Source organism: Stegodyphus dumicola, chromosome 5 (genome assembly GCF_044657685.1).
Source record: "Stegodyphus dumicola isolate Sdum_Otavi_A_Nest chromosome 5, ASM4465768v1".
Taxonomy (NCBI): domain Eukaryota; kingdom Metazoa; phylum Arthropoda; class Arachnida; order Araneae; family Eresidae; genus Stegodyphus; species Stegodyphus dumicola.
The window spans coordinates 210431263-210445948 of record NC_140772.1 but is presented as its reverse complement, the minus strand read 5'-3'; the positions used below and the strand labels follow the sequence as shown (position 1 = coordinate 210445948).

General features: G+C 35.1%; 1 protein-coding gene across 1 annotated transcript in view; it reads left to right on the top strand.

Moving 5' to 3' along the window:
• The first annotated feature begins 27 nt into the window (after positions 1–27).
• LOC118205526 (uncharacterized) overlaps positions 28–14686 on the top strand; it is a 47857-nt gene continuing 33198 nt past the window's right edge. The window contains exon 1 of the mRNA XM_035377815.2: positions 28–180. The gene's annotated coding sequence lies outside the window, so the exon portion shown is untranslated. The remainder of the gene's footprint in view (positions 181–14686) is intronic.

Here is a 14686-nt window from a genome sequence, read left to right as displayed (position 1 = left end):
AGATGTTCCAAAGAACAACTAAAGATTAAAAAAGAAAGCCTTGCCGAAAAGTTCTTTGCCTACTACTACTTTTACTTTCCCCTGTTCACTTGTGGAGATCTGCGAATAACCACATGGAGAAAATTTTTTTTTGACGCACTAGAGTTCGGTGATGTTTTCCTGTGATTTCTGATGATATTGGTAAACAAGTTTCATGATATATAAATTATACAGATTTTTAAGTTGCGTTAGTTTTGTTTAAAGTAGCTAAAGGTGCATATTAACCTCATTTTCTGATTTCTTAAATGTTAAACCGTAGCTGCCAAATCTCCTGGTTTTTAATTTTTAGCCTTTATTAAAGAAAATATTTTCTAGCAATAAATGAAATTTATTGAATTAATGAACATGAAAGTAGACAATTGCATTCCTCCACATATTGTGACTTTCAGAATAATTTTTCTTATTAAATTGTATTGTATCTGAATTGTACTTTTATGACATTTTATTGATCTTATTAAATTTGATTTGATCTGAGTTGTCTTAATCTACTGCAATGTATTACAAATAGTCCAATAACATGAATCAGAATCATGCATTAGAAAGTAAATCAAAGGCAGTTTAGAGTTAATTTGATTGGTGTTGCTGCTCAGCATGAAAAGGTCCCAGTTTTCTCACAAAAACAGATTTAAGTTTTAAGGTTGGCAGCTATGGTTAATCACTCAGTTAATTTGATAATTTTAAAATCTAAAATGCTGTATTTTTAAAAAAATTTATTAATTGCCATATATTTATCAATAACTATTTATCTTCATTTTATTTCAAGTGAAATTAAGTAATTGGGAATTTATTTTGCTTTCAAATTTTATTACACATGTGTAAAAGCATAAGTAAATCAGCTGCATGTATCTCAAAATAAATATTCATGTATAGATTGGAGAAAAATTATTAATTAAGATTATAGAAAATTAGGTGCTACTTTTCCTAAAAGGTAAAATATCATGTCCATATTTTACCTTTGAATGCTGTATTTCTTATAGAAGGAGCAATGCATGTGTAATATATTACTCCAATTTGTATAGTTCACTAATACATGCCACGAAACTTCAGTTTTTGTTACTTCAGCTCCCTGTTTATACCTATTATTTAAATTTTCATGAAAATTTTAAAATATATAGTTGTTAAAAAGTATATAGAGAGGTAAATATGATTCCATAGTTTGGGTAAACAACTTGTATGAAATGAACATGCAATTATTTGAAAATAAGCTAACTGAACCCAACAACAGTTTTCTAGTTTATATATCATAATAAGCTCAGATCACTGTGTATTGAATTCAAAGTTGGAAGTTATGGATAAATTTGAAGCCAACATAATAATAGTGAAATTACTATTTTGGGATAAACGTGTTTGATCCTGTAGCTATTTGCATGTTTTATCATTCTAATATCATAAAAGCAGGTTTCCCTCCTTTCCCCTCATTGGTGTTTACTTTCATTTCCATAAAGAAAGGAGCAATCACTTTCCTTATGTTTCATTCTATCACCATTTCAAATGTACTGCCATATTTGATGTTTGCAATGATTTTTTTGTTGAGGTATTTAGCTAACTGGTAGTTTAATATTAGCACATATATATCTGCTACTTTATATCTATATATTTATACTATTTTATGTCATTTCTGTACTTTATATAACAGCATGAATATAATTAAGACACAATAACACACCGAATAAATTCATTCTAACCCGGATATTATCATTTCAAAGGCCGACAAAGGCGGCCAGATAGTCGTCATGGATAAGAACACTTACATCGATGGTGTCACTAAACTCTTAAACGAAGGACCATATAATCCGATCCCTAAAGATCCTTCACCTTCGGACTTATCCAAAATAAAAACTGCGATCAAATCTTCGCAAATCATTTCAAGCAACTTAAAACATTCGCTTATCCCATCTGTTGCGAATTGTGCCAGATTATATGCTCTTCCCAAAATTCATAAAAGTGGTATTCCTTTCCGCCCTATTGTATCAAATTTAGGTACTGCCTCGTATCCTTTAGCTAAATATTTGGTTTCTAGATTTTCCACTCTATTAGACAATAACATTTACACCATAAAAAATTCAATAGTTTGTAAAAAAGGTTAAAAACATTTCTCCTAGTAATTTACTCATGGTTTCTTTTGATGTAAAATCATTATTCACCAATGTCCCAGTGGAAGGTGCATTAAGATGTCTAGAAACCAGACTTCGCGAATTTCACTTCTCTTGCATCGAAATTGATGAGATACTTTTACCCTGTTTGAAGGTAATAAAGATGATTTAAATAAAGTTCTTTCAACAATGAATTCTATTGATCCTGCTATTCAGTTCACTTTTGAACTTGAGACTTGCAATTCTCTTCCATTTCTCGACGTTCTAGTCACACGTAACACATCCAACTTCAGTACTACGGTTTACCGTAAACCTTCATCGGTTTGCCTTCCACCACACATCACGTCATCTGACTAAACAAAAGTTAGCTTTATTTTATTCCTATGTTTTCCGTGCTCTTCAAGTTTGCTCCTCCAAACTAGCCCTTGAGGAAGAACTAAATTATTTAAAAGCAATAGCTATTGACAGGGGCTTTTCACCCAACATCATTAATCAAGCAGTTAAAAGATTCTCATCTCAACACACTAAAAGGCACGCTCTTGTTTTAGGAGATTATAAAAATTCTGTTGTTATTCCCTTCTTTCCATCAATTAGCTATAAAGTTGCACATATTTTGCAGAAATTTAACTTTCGGGTTGTTTATTCTCCCATCAATAAAATTCCGAGTTCCATACTTAAGGACCCCATTCCGGATATGAATTCCTGGGGTATTTATAGGATTCCTTGCCAGTGTAGTTTAATTTACATTGGCCAAACTAAGAGAGCCTTAAAGTTTCGCGTCAAGGAACATGAGGCATATGTTAGAAAAAAGGAAACACAGAAGTCTTCTGTTGCGCAACATTGTTGGTCCGAAAATCACACTTTCAATTTTTCTGCTGCCAAAATTATTCAAAAAACATCTTCCATTGGAGAACTGGATTTTCTAGAGGCATTTCACATTCATAAAAATCTTTCTGTTCTAGTTAACGATCCTAATTCCAATCCAAATTTGCCTTCGGCTTTTAGAGAAATTATGTTTTAGTTCTGGTTTCGCCAACAGATGGCGCCACTTGCTTATTCTTGTCCAGGCTTTCTTATCTTATCTAATCATTATTTCCTATCTTGTTCATTTGCGGTTTTGCAGCTGAAGATGATGGTTCGGTAAAACCATCGAAACTAGTCCTGTGAAAATTTTGTAGGTATAACGCTGATTTTTGTTGTTTGACTTCTGAATTAGCATGAATATAATTATCACATTAAAATCTATATCTGACTGGATTTCTCTAATTTCTTGTTTGTTGGTATAAATGCTTTATGCCTGAGAGAAGCTGTAGTAAAATTTATCCATGTAATTGAATTTTAATTTATCAATATCTATCTAACTGAATGAGGTATTATTTCATTACCTATTATACTCCCCCCAGGGCCTCACTCGTGAGTATGGGTGTGACAATCCCGAGATAAGCTAGCCCATCAGGGGAATCATCTTGGTGAGACGGGTGTCACAATCCTGGGGCCCAGTGATCTGTCCTCTTTTCCGTTTCCTCTCCTTTGATCTGAAACTTTTTCTCCCTTGTGGTTTTCCTCTTCGGAGGTTGGGGCTCGTAACGAGAAATTTGAACGGCTCTTGTTTCGGCTAATCTTTGGAATATGGTAACAGGTAGTTTGGCAACATTTTGGTAAGGCGATAAAGGTTACTAGCTAGGACTTTAGCAGTGTACATGGATAAAGTCAAGAGTGTGCACAATGCCATTTTTGTGCAGTTGTGGGATTTTTTTTAAGTGAAAATAGGTCGACTTGTACATGGATACTGTGTATGTGCTATTCTTAAAAATGCGGGGCTAATCTTTGGAATATGGCAATAGGTAGTTTGGCGACATTTTGGTAGGCGATAAAGGTTACTACCTAGGACTTTGGGAATAATGTGAGAAGTACTCAGTTCCGATTACGCATTATTTTGTGCGAGGGAAATGAGAGATCATGAGATATGTCATGTGACATTAATGGCTAAATCACAGTTCTTTAATCGGAAAAGTGGGTAAATTTGTGAAAATATCTGCCGTTCTTTATAGCATTAGCTTCATTCTATGTTCTGTGAAACAGTGTTGCTTAATATTTGGATCCCATGGCCCTATGTAAAGTAAATCGGAAATTTTTATTGCGTTTATGTGTAATCCAAAAGAATTGCTTGAATGGTGTAGGAGTGTAGGATTAATTGCGGATAAGTATGAATGTCCAACATGTGGGAATGAAATGAGATTGTGTGAAAGGAAGGATATTACAGATAAGTTTGAATGGCGGTGCAAAGCTGGTGAAAATGGACATTTTGTGAAACGGAGTGTAAGGAAGGGTACGTGGTTTGCTGAAAGTCTGGGGTGAAATTTTATTAATTTCTTATTAGTGGGTGAATAGACTGCCAGTTGACTACTGGATTATTGAATCTGTAAGAAATGTTTATCCGCCATGCAATCAAGATTGTGAAGAAGATTAGGTATGTTAGTATTTTTAATCATTTGAGGATATTATTTTTGTGCATCTAAGGAATAAATTAATTAATTTGGTATTATTGGAAAATTGTTATTAGCAATGAATTAGTTTAAAGTAATTAGGATTGTAAGCTAATTTTTATTAATTTAATGTATGTGCTTATTTATATTTTAAGTAGTGTTTTTTAATTTAATTATATTTTAATTTAATGATCGTGATTTTGTGAGTTATATGTTTGTATTTGGAACCATTTTTAATGTTTATGTTATAAATTTGCAGGTGACGTTTATAATAGATAACTTAAAGGAAAAAGTTTTTGGATATTTTATTTATTTTATACGTGCAAATGTTCATCCTTGGAAAGGGTATATACTTTTTTGCGATCAGGTAATTTCATATATGTGCTTTTTACCGAGTTTAAAAATTGACAACATTTTCCTGGATTTTCGTGCAAATTTTTCTAATTTATGAGAAAAAAAGCAGTGTACATGGATAAAGTCAAGAGTGTGCGCAATGCCATTTTTGTGCAATTCTGGAATTTTTTTTAAGTAAAAATAAGTCGATGTGTACATGGTTACTGTGTATGTGCGATTCTGAGAAACGCGGGTAGGAGTTTGCGATTCTGCACTTTTTCTCAATTTGGCAGTTAATATTTGTCATGATTAAGCAGTTTTGTTCCATAAAATGTCAAGCATAAGTGTAATTCGGCTAACAGATTGTTGAAAAAAGTGTTCAGTAAATAAAAAGAAAAAGAAACATGTCTTTACTTCGTGAAGACAAAATGGCGCCGAAAAAAAAAAGTAGAAAGTTGCTGTGGCAGAGTTGGTCGCCAAATTTTCGCCAAAAAATCGCCAAGTTACCATAATCCAAAGATCAACCAAATGTGACAAGCAGTTTGCGATTCTGCACTTTCTCCCAATTTCGCACCTAATCTTCGTCATGATCAAGCACTTTTGTTCCATAAAAGTTCTAGCATAAGCATAATTCGGCTAGCAGATTATTGGAAGAACATGTTAAGAAAAAAAAAAAGCCTTTACTTCGTGAAAACAAAATGGCATCCAAACAAAAACTAGCAGGTTTCTGTAGCAGGGTTGGTTGCCAAATTTTCGCCTAAAAATCGCCAAGTTACCATAATCTAAAGATTAACTATTGTTTCTTGTTTTCGAGTGGCAAGAAAACTGCCCACGTGTTTGCTGTGCGTGGAGACTCATGTCGCTGGAAAGGAGGGTCCTGGTAGGGGCGAGGTACTGTTCCCGACACACTAATTTGTCCTCTGCTTCAGCTAAACGGGAGGCACCTTAGTCGTCCTCACGGTTGTCAATCGGCTGGTCACTAGTCCTTGTGTCAGTGGCTTGGGGATAAACTCTCGGGAGTACCTGCTTTCGGGAAAGCCAACTGTGGGGCTTCAGTTTGCGAATAGACCTGGTTAGCTCTGGCGCAGGAATCTGCGTCCCCTTGTTGGACTCCGTGGTGGGTGGGGCTGCCGGGTCCGAATCCTTTCTCTTTCAATTATCGCTTCTATGTTTCTCATCAAAACAAATGAAAACGACCAAGTATTTAGGCAGTTGATAAATCTCTTATTAAGAAAATACGTACCGATGCAAATGCCAAAGTAATTACTAATAATCCACACTTCCTTGTGGTCTTGAGTCCCTCTGGTGAACTGCAAAAGATGTCCCCTTTCGTAGTAAGCAAATATATCCATTCTTGCATAGGTGAAACAAAGAACATAAAGCATCTTTGTTCTGGAGACCATCTTATAGACACTGTTTCTGCAACCCAGTCTGCTTCCCTTTTATCACAAACCAAACTTAGACATGTAGCTATAACTGTGTCAGCGCATAAAACTCTGAATTTTTGTAGAGGTGTGATCTCGCAACTCAACCTTCTGTGTGTTTCAAAAGAAGAGTTTGTTTCTGAGTTAGCTGACCAAAAAGTCTTGTGGTGCTAGGCGGATCAACATGCCTAAGGAAGGTCAGTTTACTGATATGAAATACGTAGTCCTGACCTTCAAATCGCCTGATCTGCCAAAGAATATTACGGCGGGATATTTAAGCTGCCCTGTAAGACCATATTTTCATAACCCCATGCGATGTTTCCAATGCCAGCATTTTGGTCACTTTAAGACATCCTGTCGTGGCAATCTTACATGCGCTCTGTGCTCGACAGTTGGTCATGATACTGATAAATGTACTGCTGTGCCGTTGTGTATAAAACTGCAAGGGTGAGCATCCAGCTTTTTCTTGTTCATGTCCAAAATGAAACCTAGAGAAGGAAGTTCAGACAACTAAAATGAATAGAAACATTTCGTATGCTGAAGTTAGGAATATAGTGGAAAGTTCCTAACTGCGCCCAAATACAACTTTAGCCAGTGCAGTAAAATCGACAAAATCTATTGCAACTCAGACATCTATCAGTTCACCCAACATTCTGTCATTCGAAACCCAAAGCAGTGCAAATAAAAATAACAAAGAACCAACTCGTACAGAGGAAGGAAACCGTAGTTCAAACCAAACAGAAAAATATCCTTCAAAAAAGTGCTAATAAGATTAATAATCAGAATAGTAGTTCTGTAGAAGATACGATATCAGAATCTTTTGACTCGGATAATATGGAAACTGAAGAGGGCTTAGAAATTCCAAAAAATCTCGTCCCGCAAAAAACAGCACCACAAAAACAAATATCAGACATAATGGCTACTTTATATCTTGGAACTGTCATGGTTCCTACCAAAATGTTAGTAACATCAAAGAGATGATCGATGTTCATCAGCCAGTGGGCTTTGCACTACAGGAAACAATGCTAAAGCATGAACAAAATGCAAAGTTTCAGAGATATGTTCTGGCGAGGAAAGATAATCCGAATCGTGAACAGGAGGTGCTGGTGTTTTCACTTCACTTGACTACCCATCAAGTACTGTTCGTTTAATCACACGCCTCCAAGCTGTCGCTATACAAATTAATTTTAGTATTTTAATTTCAGTCTGTTCCATTTACTTGCCTCCGAATGAACACATCGATCAACAAGATTTGCAGGATCTCATGGAGCAGCTACCTGAACCTTTTGTACTTCTAGGAGACTTCAGTGCTCACAACCCTTATTGGGGAAGTAAAGATCTTAATGCACAAGGTAGACAGATTGAATAGCTAATTGAAGATTCAGTATATTTGCTTGGTCAATCAACTTACTTCTATCAGCCAACTAGGACTTTTTACGCCATTGATCTAGCCATCTGTTTACCTTCTCTCCTGCCACTGTGTTCTTTTAGTGTTGGAAACGACCCCTTAGCTAGCGACCACTTTCGTGTCGTTTACAAGGCTTGGAGACTCATCCAGTCCGAGACCTGCCCGTTTCATTTTAGATAGAGCCGACTGGGAACTTTTCTTGTCACTTTCCAAAATCAGTAAGTAAATGGTGAACAATGTGCTCATCGATGAAGCAGTGGAGAAGATTACACATAGAATCATTCAGGCAGCTACGATTTCTATACCTCTCACATCTACAAGTCTCCGGAAATACTCAAAACCATGGTGGAACCGTGATTGCCAGGAATCACTGAGGCAACAGAGAAAGCTTGTGGAGTCTTTGGTAGATACCCCATTTTTTTAAAATCTTATTGCCTTCAAGAAAGCTAAAGCAAACACAAGACGGGAAAGACGGCAAAGCCAGAGGGATTCTTGGATCGCCTATGTGTCATCAATAACATCCTGTATGCCAAGGAAAAAAATTTGGGAAAGATTTTGAAAGGGATGGGGAATATATAAAGACCATTCACTCTCCCTTCTGGAAAAAGATGGCCGGATTAGCAACACTGCTGAAATAGCAAATGCCATTGGTGAGACCTTTCCTGCCATTTGTAGTGGCAGCAATTATCCACCAGCATTTCTTTCTTTTAAGCATCAGTCCAAGAAGTTACCCATCTGTTTCAATTCTTCCAACCTGGAACCCTATAATGGTGATTTCAGCATTTTTGAGCTAAAGAGAGCTTTCTCCCATATTCATAAATCTAGTCCAGGTCCAGATGGTTTATAAGCTATAAAATGCCGAAGTATCTTTCCTTTAAGTCACTGACTGCCCTTCTTGCTCTTTATAATCGAGTGTGGAAGGAGTACACCTTTTCTAGTGCCTGGAAGAAAGCTATAGTTATACCCATAGCAAAGCCAGGAAAAGATCCGAAAAATCCTTTCAACTACCGGCCGATAGCCCTTACCAATTGTCTTTGCAAACTGTTTGAAAAAAAGGGTTAACAACCGTCTAGTATATTAACTTGAAAAAAAAAAAAACATTATCTCCCCATATCAGAGTGGTTTCCGTAGAGGCAGAATTACCATCGACAATATGCTCCTTCTGGAAACCTCTATTCGTAAAGCCTTTGTCAGAAGAAACCGCCTAATTTCTGTCTTCTTGGACATAGAAAAAGCTTACTATAAGACGTGGAGATACGGTATTTTTTGTGACATACACACTAGTGGCTTGTGAGGCAACCTGCCTATCTTTATTCAAATTTCTCGAAGGCGAGGACCTTTCAAGTAAAAATTGGCTCAGTACTATCCGATGATGATACAAGAAGAGGGTATGCCTCAAGGCTGTGTTCTGAGTGTGACACTTTTCAGTTTAAAAATAAATTCTGTTTTAAAAGAACTTACTGCAAAGGTCTCAGGCTCTTTATATGTTGACGATGCTGCCAAGGGGCAGATATGAGGTATGTGGAGAGACAATTGCAGATCACTTTTAACAGGATACAGGCATGGTCCTCAAATAATGGATTTGCATTTTCAGAACAGAAGACTGCTTGTGTACATTTCTGTAGAAAACGAGGTGTCCATCCTGAGCCGGAGCTTTATATCAAAAGCTCACAAATTCCAGTTGTACATGAAATAAAATTTTTAGGGTTGGTATTCGACCAACTTGGTCATACCGTGGTTGGTACATGTATTCGGTGCACATAACCTTTAGAGGTTTTGCGCCAGTAAAACTTACTACTACTACTACCTATTATACTGATTAGTCTTAGAATATGGACCAGAAAAATGTGTATTTAATTTGAACTGACTGTTTTAGTATTAATGTTTGTCAGATCAGTGCTTTTTCTGCCTCCCCATTCCAAATAAGTTATTTTTTCATGTTGAATATTTCTTAACCTTTCTGTAATCATAAAACTTATGATTTTTGGCGGTACATGGATACCGAGTTGGTGCAATTCTTTGACTTGTTATTTTGGCTTGTGTAGCATGCCGCTACACAAAGCCAAAATAACAAGACAAAGAATTGCACCAACTCGGTATCCATATACACATCAACCTATTTTTCACATAAAAACAATTTCCAGAATTGCACAAAAAATGGCATTGTGCAATTCCTTCTTTATCCATGTACACATCGACTTATTTTCACTTAAAAAAAATATCAGAGAATTGCACAAAGTAGGCTTTGCACATAATTCCACATTTTGCATCCCTTGACTTTGACCATGTACATATTGAACTATATACACTTAAAAAGTCAAAGGAGCAGCCAACAAAAAAATATATGATCTTAATAAACTACATTTTAAATCAAACAATGAAATAGCATAAAAAAGGAAATTCATCTTTGCACTACACAAAGAAAATACCTTATTTACGAATTAACACGTCTTCAGTCAAACAAAATTCCTTAACAGCATCCAGAAACTTCCCTAGAATCAGTATACTGGCGTCGCCACATAAATTCACGAAGTAAGAGTCAAAAATATCCTCCGTAATGACGTCTGACTGTACGCATTTCCTTCCTACAAATAAGACACCTAATAATGGCTACTAAGTAAGCCTTCATTTACACACCAGTCAAGTAATGCTCTTTTTCCCTTTCTTTCCAAATCGTACTAAAACTTCACTTATCACATTCGGGCATTTTACCGTCTAAATCACAAAACGAGCAATATAATTCCTAACCAACATAACACCACAAGCCCTTACAAATTTACCACAATCATGCAGCTGATTATGTTATGTTAGGATTTCCATAACATTCAACTACTCAGGCTACCATAAATGAAACAACAGCTTCGTGATAATATAAGGGGTACCCTTCTCTTTGCTCTAACCGAAATATATTTTTCTCTCTGATGCAGTGATACCCTTAACGTTGTCATGTTCTTTTGATTCTATGCTCATATTTATCATATGTTGTCATGGGGAGTTCTGCATTTACTACATATTTAGTAAGAAAATAAAGCTGTTTGTGTGCCCCTGAGTTGAGAAATATTGTTGAATATTTGGAAATGTTTAATCAAATACAGTCAAAAGTCGTTAATCTGGACTCGTCGGGACTTCGGCGATTCCGGATTATCGATTTTTCCAAATTATAGATTATTCGTTTAAATCTCGTAAGATGGCATGCAGAAATTCTAAAATTAAAAATATGAAACCGTAATTTTTGAAATAAAGGAACAATTATGATCTAAAGGGTATCAAAATTTACAAAAAAAAAAAAAAAAAAAAAAAGCTTAATCTTTATTTGTTTACTTTATTAAACATTTCTTTCAATATAAGTTGTTTAAGTTGCTTCGTTTTATGTGATAATACTTTCTCTTTAATTCTATAAACAGACATAATTTCTTGTTCATTTACAAAGTTTCGCTGTTCAAGTCCCGTAATTGCTGTGCTGAGAATACCGACTAACTTGTCAATCAAAATTTTTTTGTTTTCATTAACCTCTCTGTCACCTTCATGTCTTTATCCATTTTTTGCAGCAATTCCACTTTTTGTTTGATGGACATCGAAACATACTTTTGTTTTGTAGATCCGTTGGGAGCTCCAGCATCGGAAATTCTATTTGACATAATCGAAAGTTCAAGTTTACTTTTATAAAATTGCTCTTACAGTCTGCAAAAAGTAATAAACCGAATCCAGGTCGAAGATTAAGGAACAACACAATCATCAACATTAACTGAAATAGATAATTAGATAATTTTAGCTTATACCGTCTGTTATACATTAAACGCGCACACAAAAACATATTCTGCCTATGCGCATGTGTCAGCACGGCGCATGCACAGAAAGTTTTTAGCTTTGAGGTCCGGATTATGGGTGTCTGAATTAACGACTTTTGACTGTATTAGAAATGTTTATTACTATACATTTAAGTTACACATATGTGAAATTATTCATATCAAACTTGCTTCCTTTTATATAGTATAGTTCTGTTGCATGTGTGATATTCTTTCCTTTTTTAAAATATGAGCAGAATTTTATACATCTCATAATTCCTTTTTTATTTTTGACAACTTTTATTGTTGGAGACAAATTTTTAACTGCAGGTTTATAATAGAGTAATGTATTTTTATTGTTTTTTTTTTTTTTTTAAATGTGTTGAACTTTTCTTGGAGCCACAGCTCCTGGTAATTTTTAGGCGAGCTTTCTACAATTTCTAATATAGTTTTGATATTATATAGGTATAGATATATATTTAATATAGTTCTTTTTTCATGACCTTCGGTAGACATTGTGATAACCATAGAACTTAGAGACATACTAGAACAAATTAGACTTAGAACTTATTAGTCTAGAACTAGAACAAAATTAGAACACAAATTAGACTTAGAGACATACTGAGAAGTCTGAGACATGCTGGCACAAATTGTTTCAGCCATTCATCACTTAAACTGTACTTTTAATTCTTTCACAATTAATGTTTGTGTGCTGTATTTGATATGCATTATGAAATACCTTTCATATTTGTATTTGCTTTATATGGACAAAGTTAAATTGTTAACTAGTATAATTAGTTTGGTATTTACATGTTGGCAATCATGCTTATAAATATTGTTCGGTTTTAACAAGCAGCGTAACCATTTTTGTGTGCTTTCTTCTTGTTGAATTAAATATTTCAACAATTTTTACAGACAGATTGAGAAAGTTTTCTGTATTAAGGTCAGTTTTAAAATATGTTCTAGTAATATGCCCGCAGTGGAAGAAACTACAATAAAGTTTCTGCAGTAGTATTTTGCCACAAAATTATTAAAAGAAACGATTATTTTTCACATGTTTTTGAAGTGATAACCATGAAATTTCCACTAGAACATAAGAAAAAATAACTGTTTATAAGTAGGTGTTTTTCAGTAGTGTTACGAAATGTCCAGCTGCAGTAAGATAGCTTTCCCACAAAGCAGGTTTAGGGTAGCCAAAAAAAAGGGAAGGTAGGAGAATTCGCCCATTTGGTGACAAAGTGGGCAATACTTTATAGCCAGATGGAGAACATTCTGGAACAAATTCTTACTGGTTTAGTCCAGAATGTTCTCGAACACAAGCCAAAAGCTATATAAATCCTGCTGGCATGCGGAGAGTCAGTCCGTGCGAGTGCGAAGTCGGTATCTCGTCTAGCGAATGGATTGCAAAATAGTGAGAGTCTATCGAGTTGATAGGTAGTCAGTGAGTGACGAGTTGGTTGTCGAATGCACCGAAAGAGTCTCTCAGTGTATTGTGAGTCAGTGCATCGTCGAGTTTGATCTTAGAGTGTGTTGAGCTCTGGGAACGACTGAACCAAGTAGTCCGGAGCTGTACTCTAGTGTATCGTGGAGTGCATCCCAAGTTGTATCGTGGAGAGTCTCGAGATTACGTGAAGTTCCGAGAAAGACCGAGCAGAGTAGAAGGCTGTGTAGCTGATTTTTTTCAGCGTATTTATAGCCGTTCTTTAACGACTGTAAACGTGTTATTGGAGCTCTGTTGAATAATACTGGCCAATAAAGTCTGTTTCGATACTTCATCAAGTGTCGTTGTTATTAACTCCAAATCCACGAACCCGTCCTGTACGTACGTAAGGAGAAACGTAACAGTATAGATACCCAACTAAAATGTAAAATGGTACTTACGTATTAATGCAACTATCTTGGCTGAATTTCGGGATTTTTATAGACAAAAAGATGGATTATTGGATACAAATCGTTGATTTTCATGACCTGTTTTGAAAACATTCGCAAACTATTGTTATTTATCTTAAGTAAGCTAACATTATCATAGCAAAAGAAAACAGACTTTAGAAATTAAAATTTTAATTATTAAATGAGGATAAATGTGATACATTAAAAAAAATTAAACATTTTTTGCAAAATCCTTTGATATGTTTTCTCATAAGAAAAAACCTGAGAATTGCATAAACTTGGTACAGTCAAAAGTCGTTAATTCGGACACCCATAATCCGGACCTCAAAGCTACAAACTTTCTGCGCATGCATCGCGCTGACAAAGTTTAGACTTTACGGCTGCGAATATGCATGTGCGAAGGCTCAAAATACGTTTACGCATGCACGTTTAATGTATAACGGACGGTATAAGCTAAGCTAAAATTATCTAATTCAGTTAATGTTGCAAATTGCGTTGTTCCTTAATCTTCGAATTGGATCTGGCTTATTATTTTTTGCAGACTGTTAGAGCAATTTTATAAAAGTAAGCTTGAACTTTCGATTATGTCAAATAGAATTTCCGATATATATTTACTAATATGTAAAGGATCTACAAAGCAAAAGTATGTTTCGAAGTCCATTAAACAAAAAGTTGAATTGCTGCAATAAATGGATAAAGGCATATCCTTTGTTTATCTAACCATCCCAAAATCTGTTTATCAATTTCACGCCACGGCGCGCAATGAATTGGATGTTGATCTGTCAGCAATATCCTTATCTTCAGGGCAGATGTTTTTATTTTATTTGGCTTATAATTCCTTACTAAATGTAGTATTTCATCTCGATGTACTCCGTCTTTGATATGATTTAAATCAAATTCCTCGTCATTATAATTCGCTTCCGATAGTGAAGAAAGTAAAGTAAACAAATAAATATTTAGCTTTTTTTTTTTTTTTTTGTAAATTTTGATACTTTTTAGATCATAGTTGTTCTTTATTTCATAAGTTACGGTTTCATACTTTTAATTTTATAATTTCTGCATGCCATCTTACCAGATTTAAACTGATGATGTATAAATCGGAAAACTCGAAAATCCGGAATCGCCGAAGTCCCGACGAGTCCGGATTAATGACTTTTGACTGTATTGTTTCCATTAGCAAGTTTACAGCAAAATGCTGTATTCTTGTAAATATTTTACTGCATTTTTT